The sequence below is a fragment of the Prinia subflava genome, chromosome 1 (assembly GCF_021018805.1).
Source record: "Prinia subflava isolate CZ2003 ecotype Zambia chromosome 1, Cam_Psub_1.2, whole genome shotgun sequence".
Lineage (NCBI taxonomy): Eukaryota > Metazoa > Chordata > Aves > Passeriformes > Cisticolidae > Prinia > Prinia subflava.
The window spans coordinates 71592537-71612731 of NC_086247.1; the positions used below are offsets into that span (position 1 = coordinate 71592537).

The 20195-nt window shown below is 38.0% G+C and overlaps 1 protein-coding gene across 1 annotated transcript in view; it reads left to right on the top strand.

The window, feature by feature from the left end:
• Positions 1 to 20195, top strand: part of ADCY2 (adenylate cyclase 2) — a 210226-nt gene that overhangs the window by 20902 nt on the left and 169129 nt on the right. The gene's annotated exons all lie outside the window — the stretch shown is intronic.

Consider the following 20195-nt stretch of genomic DNA (forward strand, 5'->3'; position numbering starts at 1 on the left):
TGTGCAATATCCAGCACTGTGTCTGATCGATTCTTCTGAGCTCTGTCACGTTATTTTCTTTTCTCCAAACCACTGTACATGGGAATATGGCTCATATAATATTTTTATCACTCTTCAAAGGATGGAAAAAGTCTTTTAAAGATATAAATGTCTTCTGAAGATTTCATGCTGATTCTATGAATTTAACCTTTAAATTGTATTACTTTCTCCAGACTGCCTTCAAGGTCCTTGAGACAGACTTGAAATAAATTCTCTGAATTTTTATTCAGATATTGCAAAGACTTGGGCAAATACTGAACTTTAAGAAGTTCCTTTAAACTCTTTTATGTAAATTATTTCAATTAGTAGTGCATGTTGGTAATACTTTAGGAACCCTTATTTTTGTGGGTGACTATATTTTCATTTTCTTGGAAGGTTCTGGGATTATCTAAGAAATTAATTATCTAATTATCTAAGAAACTTCCTACTTGGTTTAGGTTTGGTTTAGGTTTTATATCTTTTAAATTGTTTAAACAACCAAACCAGGTCACACTTGCGTGTAATAAAAAACAATCAGAACATGAAATAGTTTTCCTTAGATATGGATTTCACCTTGGGAGTGCTTATGTCTTTGTAATATCACATCTAGGTAATTCACAAGGTCTTACTTTTTTCATTTGTTTCCACTGGCATTTATGACATGTCATGCTAGAATATTTCAAGCTTAGATGCAAATATTTAGTTAGCTGTATTATTTATTCATTGTAAATGACACTAAATTTAGTTTTGCTAATTGAAAGCTGGGATGACGATTTTCAAAGGCACATGGACTGAACGAGATCTAAGAGGGATACTGACGTCTCAGCCCCGGAGTCGTGTTTAGCCTGTGCTGATTTGTCCTGCCTTGCTCTCCTCTTAGGAAAAATGTAGGCATTCCCACAGCATGCAAGGGATGCGTCCGGCCCCGTGATGGGGGAAGGACTGTAGAGCTCTGGGAAATGGCAATGCCTTCCTGTAGGTTGGCAGGACACAACTCCTCTGATGTTCAGTCTTCGCTTTGCTTTGCGTGCGAGAGCTGCTTGGAGGAAAGGCTGTGGGACGGAGCCGCCTCGCCGAGCGCTGTGCGGGCTCCAGCTGGGAGCGGGCTGGGCTCTTCCAGAGTGCCCAGACCTGGCTGCAGATGTCTTTGGCACCTGCTGGGAGAGGGGCTGTGCCAGAGTAGCCCCTGGCCACCTCTGAGAGTCCCAGGTCTTGTGACTTGTAGTAGAACCCTTCATTTCTCCAAACCGTCTTTTTTTTTTTTTTTTTTTTTTTTTTTTTTTTTTTTTTTTTTTTTTTTTTAATTTTTATTTTTTATTTTCCTTTGAGTAGCAGTGCCGTTTTGTGGACTGCTTTTGTACGAGTACTTTTGCCTAGTGTCAGTTAAGAGTAAACTGGAAATACGCGAATCTTCCTGGGAATTTGACACCTAACACAAAAGACTCGTTGAAGGTTTGATGTTTTCAAACGTTTGAAAAAGAGCTGTGAGCAGTAAAATACTGCCTTGTGTTCCTGTGATGCTGGTGTTTTGTTTGCTCTGCGTCAAGAATATGTGGGTCAATAATTGGTGTTATCTCTTATATGTGAAGCCAAATCAGAAAAATTCTTCCACGGTGATCACTGACAGGTTCTTTTTTTGAAATTTTATATTTTTTTAATATTTAAATTGTTTTACTTGGCATATTAAAGTGTTTTTTGATTCCTTTATGCTTTTTACGAAAGAAAGGAGACCTGATGTAAGATTTAAATTAGTTAGGTTTCAAATATATCTCTGTCAACATTAACTAATTAGAAAATGATGAAAATGAAAGAGTTCATGCACGGTTACTTACTAAACAAGTGCTTTATTTTAATTTTCTTCATGCTTATGTATGTTTACTTTCATTTACTTTTAATTTACAGCCTAACTTCTCTTCTGGTCCAGGAGAGTTTAAAAATGTCATAACTTTCATGTTCCCTGAATCTTAAGCTTGTTAAGAATATGGCATTACTTATTGTACTAGTAAATATTGAAAGATGGATTTTCTGCATACCACATTTGCTAGAAAGAGCATGTTATTGTGCCATTTGTGGACAGCTCTGCGTCTTCTGAATTTCGACTTGATGATTTTCTTGTGCTGTTTGGCTGTTTGCTCAATGTAGTTTTTCTCTGTTGTCTTAAGGAACCTGAGGTGTGAACTTTTGTGGCTTTTGTTTACAATAAAAATACTATTTGGGAGAGATTATTTTGGTTAGGAACCCAATATGTATTTAATGCAGAGCAGTTCTTCCTTAGCCTGCAGGCACATAGTTCAAATAGCTCACAATTAGGAGAGGGCTGGAAATGAAGTGGTTGGTCAGGGCCATTGTTGGTTTGTTGTTTTTTTTTTTTTTTTTGTTAGAAACCTGTAGACTGATGTGAAATAAGTGCAAATAGTTATTGATTTCAGCTATCTCTTTGCCGTCCCTGCAGACTGCTTTTATCAGTCTCCATTTCCTTGACTCTTCTTTGGTTGCAGGTACAGCTTTGGGGAAGAGCTCTTATCAGGTGGTGTCTGGCTGCTGTTTGAAGGGGGAGGACAGTGTGGCTGTGGACAGTTACTTTGTCCCTTGTACCAATCTGCCAGCTCTGTGCTGGCTCCATAATTGCCTGCTGAGCCTGATCCAAAGGCTGGTATTGTCACTGGACTGCCTGGGCATCAGCCCTAACCCATCTAGGAGAGCAGCCAGCATATTTGCACCATCAGCCTTGGTAGCTAACTTACCTATTTAGTTAATCCAAACTCCCTTGCTCTTCTGTGTCAACAATGAAGAGCAGTGAGAACACTGAGAGGGAGATGGAACGTGCCTTAGGGAGACAGTGGGAGGCTTTACATGAAAAAAATTGAAACAATGATGGCAAAAGTCTTTGGTATCTGACAATTTTTTGTAAAGAAGCATGGCAACTGTCCTTTATTGGTCTCAGCCCAAGTTTTTGTGACATTGGAACCCCTGGTTTTCCTTAGTGTTTTGGGGAACTTGTATCCTTTGTTAAACCTTCATGTGCTACAGTTTGCATGAGCCAGGAGGGAGACTGGGCTGCCTGCTAGGAGTCATGAGACACCTGGGTTGGTAGGAAGGAAGGAGAGCAAAGGTAGTCATGCCAAGGCTCAGAGAGAGCCACTGCCTGCTGGCAACTTTCTTCCAAGTCTAAGGTGCGAGCAGTAACATTTGGAGATGTTTTCAGTGAGGAAAGACTGAAGGACGATGCTTACTTAGCAAGGTCCGTGAGGAAGTCTGTGGATGGTGTCTTGGTAGGGGGCCAGTAATGCAAGGCAGGCAGGCTGAGTAAGGAGTGCTGGTAGAGTGATGGATCGATTTTGTTGTGTTAGAACTCTTCCTCACTGTTGTATGAAGCACCTTTCCTTTCAAAATGTCAAGCCAGTACCTGTCTGTAGAGTTTCATGCTGGGAATGAATTTAAATCAGTTTTCTCTTGTTTTGCTGACAGTGTAGTTATTGTATAACCATTGCCTTTCTCTGTCACCCTCTGACATGTCAATACTTCCTCAGCCTTTCATACAGGGTGTATGTGAATATGACAGAGCACTTTGATATCAGTGGGTAAAAAGAGCTCTTAAAGCATGCAGTGGATGATATAAAAAAAATAGTAATTATGCAGCATTATACTAGTCTAATGAATTCTATCATTGCAGGATTTGGTATTCAATTCTATTTAATCATAAATACATTTGCACAGTACAGGCACCAGATGTGTACCTCCTTCTCTATATTCAGTTACAGCACAGAAATGACTTCAAGCGGAATTTGACACTTATGTTTTTTAAAAAAAATCTAGAGTGATGTGCTTAGAATATGTATTTGAATATTTTATCCTAAATTCTACTTTTTGAGCTGAATTTAAAGTACTTCTTTGTTTTGTTCTAATCTGCTGATATAGAATTTAGGCCTTGCAGTAGTCTGGCTTAAGAAGTGTGGACGAAATTTTATGTCCTAGGATTTATAATTCTCTTCTTTTTGATACTGTCTTAGCACCTGGGGATATCTGTTGTGTGCTGAGGGGTGAGGGCCTGCACAAAGTTTCTGTGGTTGTGGTAATCAGCTCCTGTATTAGGCAGTTTGGTGAAACAATGGGTCTGCAGAAAGGGGAGACTTGTCTTTGCATGAATTAGGTTGAGTCTGATTTCCACACCTTGTCTTATCTAAAGTCAGCCCTGCCCTAAACCATCAATAAAATATTTTGTGGTTAAGCAGTATAAAAAAAATATAGTTAGATATTTGAGGAAAGCAAAGCAGGTATCAGTGAAGTCCCTGCAGCACAGGAAAGTGAGGATGAATTGGTGCTATACACTTGTCCAGGATCTGGAGTGTGGGGAAGACTTGACTTTTTTTAAAGTTCAAGATTAATCAGACTCTCAGGAATGAGTATCCTGAAAAAAACCCTAAATCTTGTAGGAGCATGGTTCAGTACGTTGTAGGTGAATATTCCTCTGTAAAAGGACATGAAGAAAACCAGGAGGGTTGTATAAAAGGGAAAGATACTGCCAAGCTGATGACATTCTGCTTTAGGAATAGGTGTGATAGAAAAACAAGAACCCCCCCAGTCCACCAGTATATGCCATATTTTCAGTTATAATCTTGGAAAGAGAACAGATGATTTTTATCTTAATACTTTTTTATAGATATATAAAGTCACAGGCTTAACAGCAAGACATTTACGTGTTTTTATCAAGTCTGGTATGGTTATATCTGTATAGAAGACAGGAAAAAGATGAACTATTAGACACATCTGCCAGTTATTAAAATCAGTAATACAGTAGGTTAATGTAATACAATAACGTGCAAACCCCTGAAATACTGGCTGGCAGAACCAATGTGCCATTGTTAACCTTTGCTATGTCATGGCAGTGCATTATGAGAGCAGCTGGTGAAAAAAGAAAGGATTTCTGTTTTAAATAGGGAACGTATTTTTGAAAGAAAAAAAGATCTGTTTTCATGCCAGATGCAAGACTAGAAGCCGAGCTGAAAAAGCTGACCATTATTAAGGTAACTGCACTTGTAGGTGAGGGGAGGTGGCAGGTAGTGTGAATTTAGAGGGCGTCAGGCAGGAGGAAGATTTCTGGCTGGATTTCTCAGAGAGCTCTCTGGAGAATGTTTCCCTTTATTGGTGCTTTTTACTAGTGAAGGGGTGACTGAGTGTCACTGCTGTAATGAAATTTGTTGATGACCCAGTTCAAGGATTCCTAATACAGCAAAAGATCACAATGTTATGGGGAAGAAAAGCTTGACCTTGAAGACTGCAGTAACAGCAGCTAGATGAAATTTAATAATAGGAAATATGAGGTGCCTGCATTTGGAGACTAACAGCAGAAGTTACAGCTACAGTCTGAGTTCATCAGTAGAAAAAGAAGCAAGGACAAGCAGAATTAAGAGAGGAAGCATTAGTTGATCACTGGGTCATTTGGACAAGTGTCCAGAAAAGACTCATTTATGACTGCAGAGTATCCCGCTAAAGATGAATCCTTTCCTGGATGACTTTGTAAACTTCCAGTCACCTTTATTCAAAAGATCACCAGGAGAAAGAGGAGTTTTGCGAGAGGAGGTGAGAAGAGCTTGACTTGGGTATAGATCAACAAAGGAGAAGAACTCTGAGAGTGGTGTGACTGCCATCTACAGATAGTCCGTGGTTGCAGACATCAGATTTGAGGAGAAGCTACAGAAGACAAAGAATTAGTGACACAAACGCCTACACCCACACAAGAATAAAAATCATCTGACCAGTAATGAAAATTAAACTGAAAATTAAAATTTGTCCCATAGCCATTTGAGTACTTGGTTTGTGGTGGTTAATATCCCCAGGATAATAAAGATTAAAATAGTGAATTGGTTTTACAATGGGATGCTGTCCTTAGCTGAGAGTCACTCAGTGTCTTCATTCAAAGAGAATGGACTTCAGTGATTCAGGAGCATCCTTTTAGTTCTTTATTTCTATGGACCATTGAACATCTGGAAACTACTGAGGTGTTTTAAATGAGAATTTGCTTTGACCTGTCCCAAAAGTTCCTATAAAAGCTGAAGAGCTGCATTTTCTGAATTTTAAAAGTTCATAGCTTTTTGCTATCTAAATATCTTTTATCCTTCCGGTGTTCTGCAGAAGTAGTCTCAGAATTTAAAACATCTGGGGATGATAATTTTGGTCTATTTCTGAACTCTTTAGGCATTCATTATAACATTTATGAGAGACGTTTGATATAATATAAAATAGAAGAGACTGAATGTGTCCTGGAACTTACCAAAAGAACCTTATGAAATTCTTTTTTCTCTGATAGTTTATTTAACTTGACTCCATTTCTTGAAATGTGTTTTTCATCTTGGAGGGGACAAGTACAATGGCTGAACTGACTGTAGTTTTCATCAAGATTATTGCATAGTTTACATGCAGTGTGACAATTGCTGTGCAAATCATGTGAATGACCTTTGCAAAGGCAAATGTACTTATTGATGTAGAATAGAAATGTAAGACTCAGATAAATATGCACAAACTGAATGTGGCAAGATTTTTCTCTCTCATGGGAAATAGCATTTATCAATAAGAATATTAATGATTCAGAGAGCATTGACAATAGCCAATGCTCATTTTAAATATCATCATACTCTTCTGATGTTGCTGAAGTTGAAAGACCAAGTGATAAATGGAAATGAATAATTTAAGCCCTTCATATTGCTTCTTATGTGCTTAATAATTGATTTGACATCAGGAAATAAACATTTAGTAATTACATAGTACACATATAGTTAACCATTACTTGTATAATGGAGAATCATTAAAGCAACTATCCAGTACTTCTTGCTAGCAGGTTTAATTTAAGGGAGACATGCGAATATCATTCATTGGAATTGTCTTTTACTCAGAAATGTAACAGGTTGCCTGACTTCCAGGAGGAAAATTTTGGCATGATACTGCATTAGTCTGTTGGTTTAAGCTGTTAGACGTTGCATACCTGCCTGCCATGGAAAAGCTTGTACCTTTACATGGCCATTGCACACAATCCTGTATGTTCTGTTTTTTGTGAGTTGGGTGGCGAAAGGGTGTATCATCATAGAGCCTGACCTTTGGTCATTTCTTTTGCCTTTTGTCACAAATCTGATTCAGTTTGCAGGTTTCTAGTGCTTTAAAATGTAGCTAGTGAGCTATTGAACAAAGAATTAATAAAATAGATGGTGAAAATGTTTCCTAAAACTGCATAAGAAGACCTCAATTTAGTTGTTTGGAGGTGTTCCCTGTTTCTGTAGATTTTTATTAAGTGTTAGGTACAACTGTGGGGTTAAATAAATGAATCTGAGCATTTGGATTGTCAGAGGATCACTTCTCTTTTAGTCAAGGAAGCAGGTAACATGATTTTTCCCCATATCCCTGCAGTTTGTAGTATGCTGGCTGTGAAATCCTTTTTGTTTCCCCTGTTAGGATGCAAATCTACAGTTATGCAGGTAGTAGGAAACATCTCTTACTTTAAATTAACTAATACTTGAAAGAAGAGGATACATTACTTTGTTGACAAGCAAGGTGCTAAGTTTATAGAGTTTTACAAAAGTAAGAGATAAAGAAGTAAAAAAATACATTTGATGTAGTAAGGCTCACTCAATACAACTTGTTGGAGATGTATGTTTCAGTTTTATATATTCATAGAAAATATAATTAGTGAAATCTTTGTAAATTAATTTTTAAAGATATCTTAAGTTTAAAAATATAATTAGGTCATAGGATGGTGTTATTGCATGATCTCAAGTGTGGTGAAACTCAGATTTTTAGGAAAAGTGTATAATTGAATGTAAGTTATATAAATAATTATGCATCATAAATTATAAGTTCATTGAGAACTAGAAAACAGATGTGATTTCAAGAGATTGTTCATGTTCATTTAGTGACTTTTTTGGTTTATTTTACTGTGTGATTTCTTTTTGTACAGAAGCAGTGTAGCTTGCTTGTTTATTGGGAGATAGATTTGATGTTCATGTTTAATTCAGCAATAGATGGTCTAAAAAAATTGGAAGGAGAAAGAAGTGGACTGAGAAAATGGTCAGTTCTCAGAAAACATTTCAGTGTTAATGAAAGATGATCCTAGAGGTATTTATCTTTTATGATTCTGGCTCCTCTTTAGGTAACATATGAGACTGATTTGGAGAAGGGTTGAGAACAGAAAGGGCAAGAAGACTTTCAAAACGCAGGTTTCAAAAGGAGCAGCTTTTCAGAAGGGAACGACTAACTACTTGTGAGATCCATCTCAGGGAGAAGGACACAACATCTCCCAGCTTCAGTACTGCAGAAAAGCTAATCCTCCCAGACCACGGTCACAGGAAAAGCCTTTTCAGTCTATTGGGGGGAGAAAAACCCCACCCTTTGTCTCTCCACATAAATGCATTCACAAGGCTTCAAAAAATAAACTGTGTTTTCATGCAGTGCAGCATCTGCTGTTATGCAAGTTTGGGAAAAAGTACTTTTCTGTTACTACTCCAAAGCTTCATATTGATTTTAGAGCTTAAAATAATCTTGCTGTAAAATAACACCTTTATCAGTAGTGTCAATTTTATTTAATATCAGAAGTTCTTGGATTATATTGTTCTGGCAGATTTACTTTGAACAGTTTAGAACCTGACTATGTTAAGTCATAACCTAATTATGTTAAATTCTAAATTACTTTTTTCTCATTTGCTTCTTGTACATAGCATTTTAGCTAATTTATATATGTATATAAATTCTGTATGTTACTTTTAAGGGCATTATCTTTGCTTAAATTGTCAAACCTGAATAGCTTCTCAAATATTCTGATTTCTGTAACACTTTACTTATATTTGTGAATATCTTCATTTTCCAAGAACCAAAATGGCAGGTGAAGTGATGACTCAGTAACTGCAGTCACCCTGTCTCATGTCTTCATGTGGCGTTGCACAGCAATTTGCATTTTGTACTCTGCACAGTCTCTTTACACATTAGTGCTTTGAGATTTCTTCTTTGTTGTAGTATCCCAACTTGAGATGGCCTCTGTAATTTATCAGTTTGCACATGTGTCCTTAACTATTTTCTGCTTGTTTTGGTTACTTCACAATTCCTTTGTATTTTTCAGCTCTTCTTTTCATAAATTTCCTCCCAAGTTTGCAGCACCTTTTCATATTTACCACAATAGTTGCTTCCTCTCCCACTTACTAATGAAGACAGCCTTTCCTAAATCTATTTTTTGTTACCACTCTGTATTTTTTGCCTTACAACCAGCTGTCGTCTTCATAAAAATAGTTCTTGCCTTATTCAATATGGATGAATTTTCACAGATAACAATTTTTAGGCATCATTATGACAGTGATGGTGTTGCAAGTTCAGATATCTGAGGGCTCAGTTTGAGATCAGTTATATTCCCCTTGAGCACACTTGCAGTTGTACCTCCCTGCCACCCCCCCAAAAAAAGGAAAGGAAAAAACCTTTGTGGCAAGTTTTTTTTCAATAATATCCAATATTTTTTTCAAATAATATACAGTTATGAAGGAAATGGATTCAAAAGCCTGTCGTGTAAAGGTGAACATCTAAATAAAACACATTAAATGTACATATGTCTGAATACTTCTGTTTTCCAAAAATAATTAAAACAAAAAAAGTATTTTATTGCTATTTAATGAGGCAGAGATTTGAGTAAGTCATTTTTTCCCATGTCACACTCTGATTATCCATTATGACTGCCTATGTTATCTAATGCCAGTTCCTAACAATGTGCACATATTACTTACACACCTGAACAAACAAGTATAAATTGATGCCTTAAATGGCTTTTGCATGGAGGAGACTACAGTCCTTGTTAGGCAGATATGGATGTCTTTTATTTTCTTTGCACTAACCTGAATTTTATCACCAGTTAGAAACTTATTTAAGAATATCAGTTACAGTTTTGGGTCTTTGTTAGGTTTGATGTAGATAAACTGCCAGGTCTACTGGCTGACCCAGGGTATTGACTAGAGAAAGAAAGTATGTAGTCTGAATTGCATTAATTAGTATATTAAATTCCATTAAAATGTTGGCCTGGTGTGCAAAAAAAAAAAAAAGCTTGAGGAAGGTCATGCTTCCTTGTTTAGATGAAGATTGGAAAGAAATCTTGATTGATGCCAAATGCAGAAAAGTGCAGTATAAATGCACATTACATTGTGTCAGTCATACTTATTTCTATACTATGATTTCCTCTAGATTAGCCCAAGAGTTCTGTGCTCATTGATGATGTGGCCATACAGGACATATTTCTCCAGAGAGGCTAGCAAGAGAATCTGTACTCTGGAACGCTTAAATTTCTTTTCTCTTCATCTCTCTTTGTTTAGTTTTAATCACGTTTCAGTAAGTATTGCTTTTCTCAGGCCATGCGAACATGCCAGGAATGACCTTTTACAACATTTTGGAGACATGTGGCTCCTAAAGCTACAAAAGGAAAATCTTTCTGGATCTGTAGAATTTGCACAGTTTCTGTGACGCATTATTTAGCTGATGGTTTTGGTCACATAGTGGTGATTTCACATGATGTATAAATGCAGAACAAAACTTTGCCTCCTGTGCTCTTGCAGACTTTGTATTCTCTTTTATTTACCATGCTGAGCAACCACATATCTTACGGATTTATAAATTAAATGGGATTTACTTAGCAAAATGCCAGGTTTCAGTTTTCTGTACTTTTGCTATTTTGTTGCAAATCTTACATGAGGGCCTTCTTGGGTGGTGTTTGGCCTTTTTTTCAACCTGTTTAATCAAAAGTGAGATTGTCAGGCTGGATGTACCACTTTGTTCAGGATGGCTGCAGTCTCAGGGAGGGTGGGAGAGGACTGAAGTCAGGACAGATCCCTCCACCACTGTGTCTGGCCTCTGCCTCCTGCTGTTTCCGTGGGATGAGACCTGTGCCCATGGGCTGTTCATCATGCTCAGGCTGAGCATCAGACGCAGCAGAAATGTTGGGACAAAGCCACTTAGAGATGTGAGAAGAGCTGAGCACCTCTGCTTGTGCAGTGTGGAGAGCTGGGCGCGCAGACAAAGGAACGGCTTGGGTGAAAGCGGTGCCTTTTGGTTTTTTAGCAGATGTTTTTTCACGATACTCTGGTGTTTTCCTTCTCTCTGGGAGCTGTGAAAGTTGGTCACACAGCCCTGGACAACAGCTGGTTCCTGGCCGGCAGCATGGATGGAGAATGGCTGAAGGGAAAGGTGAAGAAGGGTTGAGTTAAAACTGAAGGAAGTAGAGTCCTTAGGTGGGGGTAGGTTAGTAAGCAGATGGTAAATAAAATCCCCGGCTGAGTAGGCATGGAGCAGCGTGCATTTTATTTGTACAGAAAATAGACTTTCAACCCTTGTCATTTGTATACTCAATGGCAGTGGATAGAAATGGGATGGCAAACAACAAAAGCTATAAAAACTGGAATGATTTTGAAGTATTGAAGGTCAACAGGATTGTGTATTTCAGGCTGCTGTATCTTACTAAATCGTACAACTATTATGGTTTCTTGCTGTTATGGAAATGGTTTCTTATCATCAAGAACCTTACATAGGAAAATTTATCTTAAATATATTTAAATAAAAATTAACATTTGACATACTAATATTAATATAGCTCCCCAGGTGTTTGAAGAAAATAACACTAGCAAGAGGGGGTGTGTTTTGAATAGAATCATTTTAGTGCAGAATATGCATAAGGATGTCATTCTTTTTAGGCATGGTCTGTTGTTGAAGTCATGCAATATGAAGTAATACATTAAACTTGTCACAATTTTGGAATACATTTTAAAGCAAAGAGATTTCTGGGCAAAAAGAATTTGTCTAAAAATGTTCTTCTTATGAAATGTGTAGCTGAAAATGTTATGGCTTCAGTTTCTTACTGGTAATAAAAGTGAAGTTTTTTGCTTTTCTCCCACTTTACTTTCCTGCATTTTGTAATACTCAGATTTCAGAAAAACAAAAAAAAAAAAAGGGAGAAAAAAGGTTTAAAATCTAACATATTACTGATACCTAGTATCCCCTTAGGTGGCAAAGTATAACAATCAACAATTATAACAGTGTAATTGTTGAACAACAGAGTAGCAAAATGATTTCCCAACATTTGTCATTTAAAACGGCAGAACTCTAACCTTTCTTTCATCCTGAGCAATTTTATGCTTCAAGTCCTCCAGAAGAAGCCACCACAAGAACTGTAACAGCATAGTGAAATACTCATAGCTGCCTGTGCAATTAAAATATTACTCTAGTTAGATTTCTTACAATTAAATGAATTGCTGCTTTCAAATCCCATTTCTCAGTTCTCAGACTAGTAATATTTTGCTTATATCATTGTTTGTTTTTTGTTTTTTTTACTGGAGGTATTGGAGAATCTTTAAGATTGAATTAATTTTACAAAACTTTAGTGCTTAAGGCTGTATGTTTTTTTTACAACTGAAGTCCTGAGTTAGGGCTCAGGCTGCACATGGCAGCTGGTGGGAAGAGAAACCAAGATAACACTGAGCAATCCCATAGAAACCCAGCTCCCTGTTATACAGAAATGTCTCTGCTCCTGAACTCCCACCTCATTTCCTTGAAAGCACAAATCTGTCGCTCCTCCAACACAACCCAACTCCTGTACCCCCATTATGCAATATTAAGACATAATCACCACTGATTTGTGAGAGCTTCTTCCTGATAGTGATATTGCTGCCGAGTGATATTGTGGTGGGAAGTTCTGTCTGGTTCCGGAGGTTTGGGAATCACTGGCAGTGGACCTTGTTGACACAGCACATGAACCTGGTTATAATACTGCAGGTAGTACATTGATACAGCCTCTGATACTTGAGGAAATTTAGATGCAGCTGAAGCATCTGACTATTTCAATGTGCATCGCAGTGTGCAGGATCCCCCAAAATGGGCCAAGCGTGATGTGGAACTGTGATTTTCTCCACCAATGTATCCAGAGCAGAATCTCTTCTAGAACAGTATCTGTCATTCAATTTGTCTATCCAGTCTCATCCCCAGTCCAAAAAATGGGCTTTAAACCTACAAAAGAGCATCCTGTAATATTGTTCTTGAGGTCTTCGTTTCAGTTTAAACCTTTTGCAGTGAGAAAACAATGTTGTAAGGTTGTAATTAAACTACTACAGCTAGAAATTCCCAGACAATGTATTGCTATTGTCCATGTTGACATTTAGTAGTTTTAATATTGACAAACTACCACAGAAGAGCTCAGATGAGAGTATTTTGCAGTAATTGATCGACTGTGCTTGGGCAAGCATTCTATTGTGCTTATGGGAAGGTGTTTGCATGAATATAGGCAGAGGTTACACAGCCTCTTCACACTTTTCAGCTTGCTCTAGGGGAAGGGAGAGCAGCTGAGGTACCAGCTGGAACAATTCCAAAGTTTGTCAGGGCCTGAAGTCAAATAGGAAAATTTCCCTGGAGCATCAGGGCCCTCTTCTGAACATTCAAGACTGGCAAGAGTTCAAAGCCCTTCTGTACAATATCTCACACTCCTCTTTTGTCCTTTTTGGATTTTTTGAATCTTAGTATGTAATTTTTTTATGTAATGCAGTATCGGGTTTTGTGTTCCGTGTGCTTATTTTTATTTCAGATATTTGATTTTGGCTGAATTTTGGAGGCTGCATTATGTACTCCTTTATTTAGTAGGTCATCATGAAAGTAATGCTAAGCAGGGATCATTAAAGGGGATATTGTGTGGGACGAGTGGAAAGTTATTTTAACCACAAGACTGAAGAGGAGTCTCTTCTATCCTAGTTCTCCAAAAGACAGGAATGACTCATTTACATTTCAAATGAGATACAGATACCGTCTGTTACCAACTTCATTCAGATTTCTGATGAAACCTTCAACAGATTTCTTTTGCATGAATAAAAAAAATGACTGGTTATTAAATAGGTCAACAGTAATGTTTGTTCACCTTTGATTACACTGGATTTCCAAGAGATACTGTATGTTGGAAAATTTCATTCTCTATTGAAAGTTAAAAAAAAGTTATACTTATTCATATTTTTATTTTTGCCCTTTAAAAACAGTAAGGGGACACAAAATTCCATTGGTCTCAGAAGTCAAGGACTCTCGAATTCTGTGCTTAGTATTTCAGCTTCCCACTTGTGGTGTTTTGATGTGAGAATCCATTTACCACGTGCAGATTATGAAGCTGAAGAAAGTACTTTCTTTCTTCTCTGGAATAGTGTCCTTTTTCAGGTAAAAATGGAATAGGGAATTACATTATCTGGCATCTTTTGTATGTTTGTGTAAAAGAAGTTTTATGGCTAAAAAATACTGTTTTGTCTATATTGATAGTCAAAAGTGAAGGTTTAACAAATTCAGGTACTTATAACAACAGCTGTATTTTAGTGGAAGTACTGAAAATTGTTGGATGGATTATATTTGTGGATTAGTGGTCATCAAAAGCATTTACATCTCAAGATTTTTCAGGGAGCCCTTGCGAAGCAGAATTGATTGCTTGTCACAGTGGTGCTTTGGCAACATCCTGCTTTATTGCGGTTCAAAAGCAATTTCAAACCTCCAAGGACTGCTTCAAAATGGGTCAAGGCAATGCTGTGGAGAGAGTGTTCCTGCCAGGTGTTGATTTCCTGGGAGAGCATGCAAGGTGGCAAGCCTAGAGAAAGGATGAAGTGGCAAAGATCGTGTGGAGGTGGTGTGGAACAGGCTGAGGAAGGACCCTGTGGTGCTGGGGGCATTTGGGCAGTGCTGACAAACTGGCAGTGCTGTTGTACCACTGATATTGCCACTGTTTGCCTGCCAGTCCGCTGGTCAGGAGCTGCTCAGACAGCTCCTCCAGCTGGACAAGCCTTTGCAGCTGCATCAGAGATGTGTTCCTGGTATTGTCTGAAGTAATTAAATAGTCCAGGAGAAGAGGCAAGAAAGAAACTGGAGCGTTCCCACTTGGATCAGGTTATCACAGGTGTGATTGCTCACCTTCCTCGTGGTTGTGCCAGTGGCAGGACGTGGCAGTCGGCACACTGGGTGGCACAGTGGCTTGTGTGATGCACACTGTGCAGGAGGTTGGCTGGAGGACAGCTGGGATCCGTAGGTGTGTGAGGCAAAGTGGATGGGAGGCACGCAGTGGGTTTTAGGTCAGAGGAGATTGAAACAAGGTGGTTACTCTCTTCTTCCAAGTAAAAAGTGATGGGACAAGAGAGGAAACGGCCTCAAGTTGCACCAGGGGGAGTTAGATTGGATATTAGGAAAAATCTCTTCAGCAATAGTATTGTCAAGCACTGGAACAGGCTTTTGAGGGGTGTGATGGAATCACCATCCCTGGAGGCATTTGAAAGATGTCTAGATGTGGCACTTACAGAGATGGTTTAGTGATGGACTTTAGCATGCTGGGATAATGGTTTGACTCTGTGATCTCTGAGGTCTTTTCCAACCAAAACAACTGTGATAAGGAGCTTCTGTGCCATCAGTGCAATGAGAAAAGGAAGACCAGCAATATTCAAATTGTCTGGTCTAAGAAACGGAGTACCTTTGTTGCATGAGGATATGTGAAGGTGGAGTTTGGCTGCAATCACTGCAGACAGGTCTGTTCTTCTCCACTTTGCCACTTGGCCCAGGCTGCACCAGGCCTGGATGTCTGTGGAGTGTTTGGTTTACTCAGGCTCCTGGGAGTGCTGAGGGCTGCCAGATGCTCTCCATGATGACCTGGGGGCTTTTCTGGGGAGGGGCCTGAAGGCAGAGAGCAGAGATGGGGATCCTGGTGTTTGTACTTCCTAGCAGAGGAAATCTTAAGATAGCAGCAGCTGTTCAATCTAAAGATATTACAGTGGGAGAAAAACACACATTTCTGGTACTTTTTTTGTGCTTCTCTCACCAGCACCGATCAGTTCTCACTGTGGAGAGTTGGTGAAATGCTCAGAATGTGGGCACTGACATGTGTAGTAACCCCCAGAAGGTAATTCTACCTAGTTGTTGTTGTGGTTGTGTTGAGGGTTTCTCTCAAAGAATCCAGGCTATGACACTGACACCTAAAAAAAGGTAAGAAATCTCCATTATAATGTTGGTGAATGTAAGGATAATATCAAATCCCTGCTCAGTATGGAAGTGCTTATAACTCAATTTGTTTATCTGCCATCATGTGACAATGGATGGAGATGATAAAAAAACCCCACAGAAGTAACCATATGCATGGAATAATACACACAGGTTTGGAGCAGAAGGCTAACCCACTGCTCCTGTCAGATGCCTCTGAGCATCTCTCTCTCTCCATAAAGCTTCAGAACAGTAAATACTAATTAGAGATTTCTGTACTCTCAAGGGCAGGGAAGGGATTCAGATGGAAGCAAAATAATGAATTGCCAGTTAATGTACAGTTTTCCTGTCAGTGCCAAATAAAGATAATACTTGCTCTGCTAGAGGTGATCTCTTTTTTTGAAGTAGGAAGGATGGAGGGAATTAGCATATATTTTGCGTTTATTGTCAGAGGTGTATGATTACAAGGAAAAAATTAAAGTAACAACAGAGAGAAATGTCTTCTCTAGATATGAAGAAAATGATTATGTAAATGGTATTTGGGTAATGAGGTTTCTTCCCCCATACTGACACTTCAAAGAGCTACACCAGCACTGCAGGATAAATGGGATGAAGCAGGCACATATTCAGATCTTCCTCCACCCACTGTCCCCCGCTTTACTCTTTCTAAATGTTCATTTGAGTTCATCTGAATTCTCATTTTCATCACTGAACCAATCTAAATCCAATTCAGGGACTACTATCAAGATAGCACATCAGAAATCGATCTGGAAACATCCTAATAGTTATTCTGCTGTTAAATTAATGTAATATGGACTAGAATAATTGATTTCACTAGAATAACTAATGTTTTTTCAGTTATGTCTGGTTAGTTGATTTACCCATGTGAAAGAATTAATGCTTGGGAGAGGCTCTTTCTGTTGAGCTGCCTTATGTAACATTGGCTGAATTGCTACAGAAGTGACAGGGTCAAAAGGTGCAGGAGGAAAGCAGTTGATGTTTCAGGTGCCAATCTCAGTGTCTATTTGTAGCTTATAGAAAATGCTTTAAAAAGCTCCGGATCAGGGTTTCTAAAGCATTCCTGCTTGAATGCTTCGTCTGGCACCAGCAGCAGCTGCTCCAGGATCCTTAAATGTTTATGTGCCATTTGCTGTTTGGAAACCCTTGTTCTGGATTTGTCAGGAGTTCAGCTGATGAAAAATTAAGAGTAAACACTCATGTTTTGATTTCATAGCTATATTCTTATTGGGGTGCATACACCTGGCCTTGCTCTATGCAACTTTAAAGTATATAGTGTCCATTAAAAAAAATAAAAACAGTGTAAGAAAAAGAAATATATCAGAGCTTTCAGTAATTCTAAAATAGCTACCAACCTGAAACACAGGGAGTACTCTGTGTGACACAGAATTTTCTTCTGTCCATAAGCTTTGTGTCATATAGTGAAGGATATTGCTTTTCCTGTATTTCCCAGTTGTGTTTGCTGCTCCCTCTGTCACTACAAGCATGATGGATCAGCATCACATCTTCCCATTGTTTTATCCCAATTCCTTACAACCTCTTTCAGGTGCAACTGCATGTTGTCAAATTCAAAATATCTAACTATCTATATAGATGTATAATGTCTATATAATTTCTAGATAACTGGAAAGTTGTCAAAAGAGTCAAAGATATCCTCTGTCTAATGCCAAGTATCTTTAATATTCTCAGCCTATTCCCTTTGCCTAGGGATATTCCATTCTGCATTTTTATCTCAGGAGATTGGAAGAATTCCTGGTTCCCCTTATCTTATGATAAGGGGTTGCATGAGGTAGTATCAAAATTTGAGGATTTGCAGTTGCCTTTTAGCTACTCAATGCTATTGGAAGCTTTGTGTCAGAGAGAGCTTTCTGTATTACAGTTTTTAAGCAAAAGCTACATCACAGAATTCATCAGAACTAAATCATACATAGGTTCTAAAGTTCATCACAAATGAGTCAATAGCATTTATTTTAGGAAAAACGAACACCAACTCTCAAGCAAGCCAGAAATTATGACACTGAATGAGAACCAAGTTGGTTTGTTCCTCTGCTGTTTCTGAGTTTGTCTTCTGTAGCTGTTCCCTTGCACAGCCCAGTTAGGTCTGTGTGAGCAGTACATACACTTTACTGTAATGTAGCATATTTTATGGGTATAACTTTTATCTGTGCATCCACTTGCTTATTTTAGCTAATGATAAGAAGTACCAAACCCAACCATTAAAAAAACATTATTTGCATTATGTGATTTATTGAATTTCCTATTTTCACAGGACAGGTGACATTTTCTTGCTGATAACTTGGTCAATAGTGAAAATCAGGATTGCCAAGGAATGATTTATTCAATATCTGAATTTTATCTTAAAAAATGTGAGAGAAAGCAACCAAAACCTGCCAGTAAGTCTGAAGGTTAAACAATTATTCTGTCTGACATTTCTGACTGATTTTAAATATCAGCTTTTAGAGGAAAACAGGACTGCAGATACCATTTGAAGCTGATTTTAGAATGCCAGACTTAAAATAGAGTTGTTCCTAGGCACTTCTGTGAGGTTTTTGTGCATTCAGAGACTTAAATTGTTTAAAGAAATCATATGGGTCATTGATTTACCTGAATTTATGTATGTTCTTTCATAAAACTGAGAGACTAAATCTCTCCTAAGATGGTAGCCTACCCTGTCTTGCAAACCCTAACCCACTAAGGACTGAATTCCTCTGTAACAAAAGACCAGTGTAAAATACAACTGACTTAGAAGTAAATATTTTACCTTGTATTTAAATAAATGTTGCTTGAGCACTGAAGGCGAGACACCAAGTGTATTCAGACTAATATACTGCTGTAGCTTTTGTTAAGTGAATACCATGCTGGAAAGTGCTGAACTAGAAATGAAAGTCATTAGTCTTGAAAACAGGGTCAGTGAAAGAAGTTGTGCCAACAGCAAACAGTTGTGGAAGACAGGCATCTTTTCATTCACCATGAAAGGCAGCAGCAGTCCAGACAGCAAAATAAACAGAGAGAACTCTGTTAGTGCTCGGTATTTGCCTGGATAAGACTGACACTGTTGCTAGTATATATTGATTTAAATCTAGAGGACACTGAGGAAAGAAAAAACAACCAGGACTGATGAGGAAACTATTTTAGAGGTCTTTATGAATAATTCAGTAACATAATTTATTTCCGTCTGAGTGATTGATAATTGCTGATTTTTCCCCAAAATTATCATATGCAGGATGTATGCAGAAGTGTTATGCATATCGTTTTCTTCTGGACAAATACTGCCATGCCTCATCTTGTTCAAGTTTATGTATAATCAGCATGGCTTTTAATCCCTGTGTAAAATATACAAAAGAGTTGGACATGTGTTTCCAAAACCCAAAAAATAGGCTGAGCAGAGTTTTAAATTTTAAAATATGATCTCAATGTTATTTTCCCATATGTAATCCAGTCCCAAAGTTGCTAGGGGATGTTGCACAGTTGGGAATGAATTTAGTCTCTGCAATTGCCAATAGGTGAGTAATGGCTTTGTGAGATAAACCATCCCTATAAATATATTGCCTGTAGACTAGAGATGTCGGGGAGCTTTCAGCAAAGCACTAGATCTTCCTGTTCTTCTAGGAAAGCCTTTAAAAGATGTTTCTCATTTCAAAACAATTTTCCTTCAAAATATGGCTTCTAAAGAGAATATTCCCATGGAATTTTATGTATAAATTTAGTTTTTTCATTCAGTTGTAGGCTAGCATCAGGAATAAGAGGAAAGCTTGTGTTCTCTGCTGTTCATAGAATAATTTCAAGGTGGACTATTTAACAGAAAACAGCCCTTTTTTTTTTTGTCTGATGCATAAATGTGCATCAGACAAAGAATTGAGCTTTGCTTATCTTTTACGTAGAAGAAGACTTATGTGGTAACAACTTTTGTTACTTACTTTTTGTCAATGCTGAAAAATAAATGCTGCATGTGCTACATCAGTCCTCCCGAGAAATGTGATCACAATGGACATCAGAAATGGAAGGGAAGCAGAAGCATAGAAGTACCATAATGATCTTAAGGATGTCATTTCTTGAATTGTGTTGAAAATCTAACATTTAGATGTTAGAGGGGTTTTTTTCCAGTTTTTAGTGGAATAAGTTGGTAGTTTGACAGACAGCTGTCTTTGGTATGTATGGGAGGACTGGTTTGT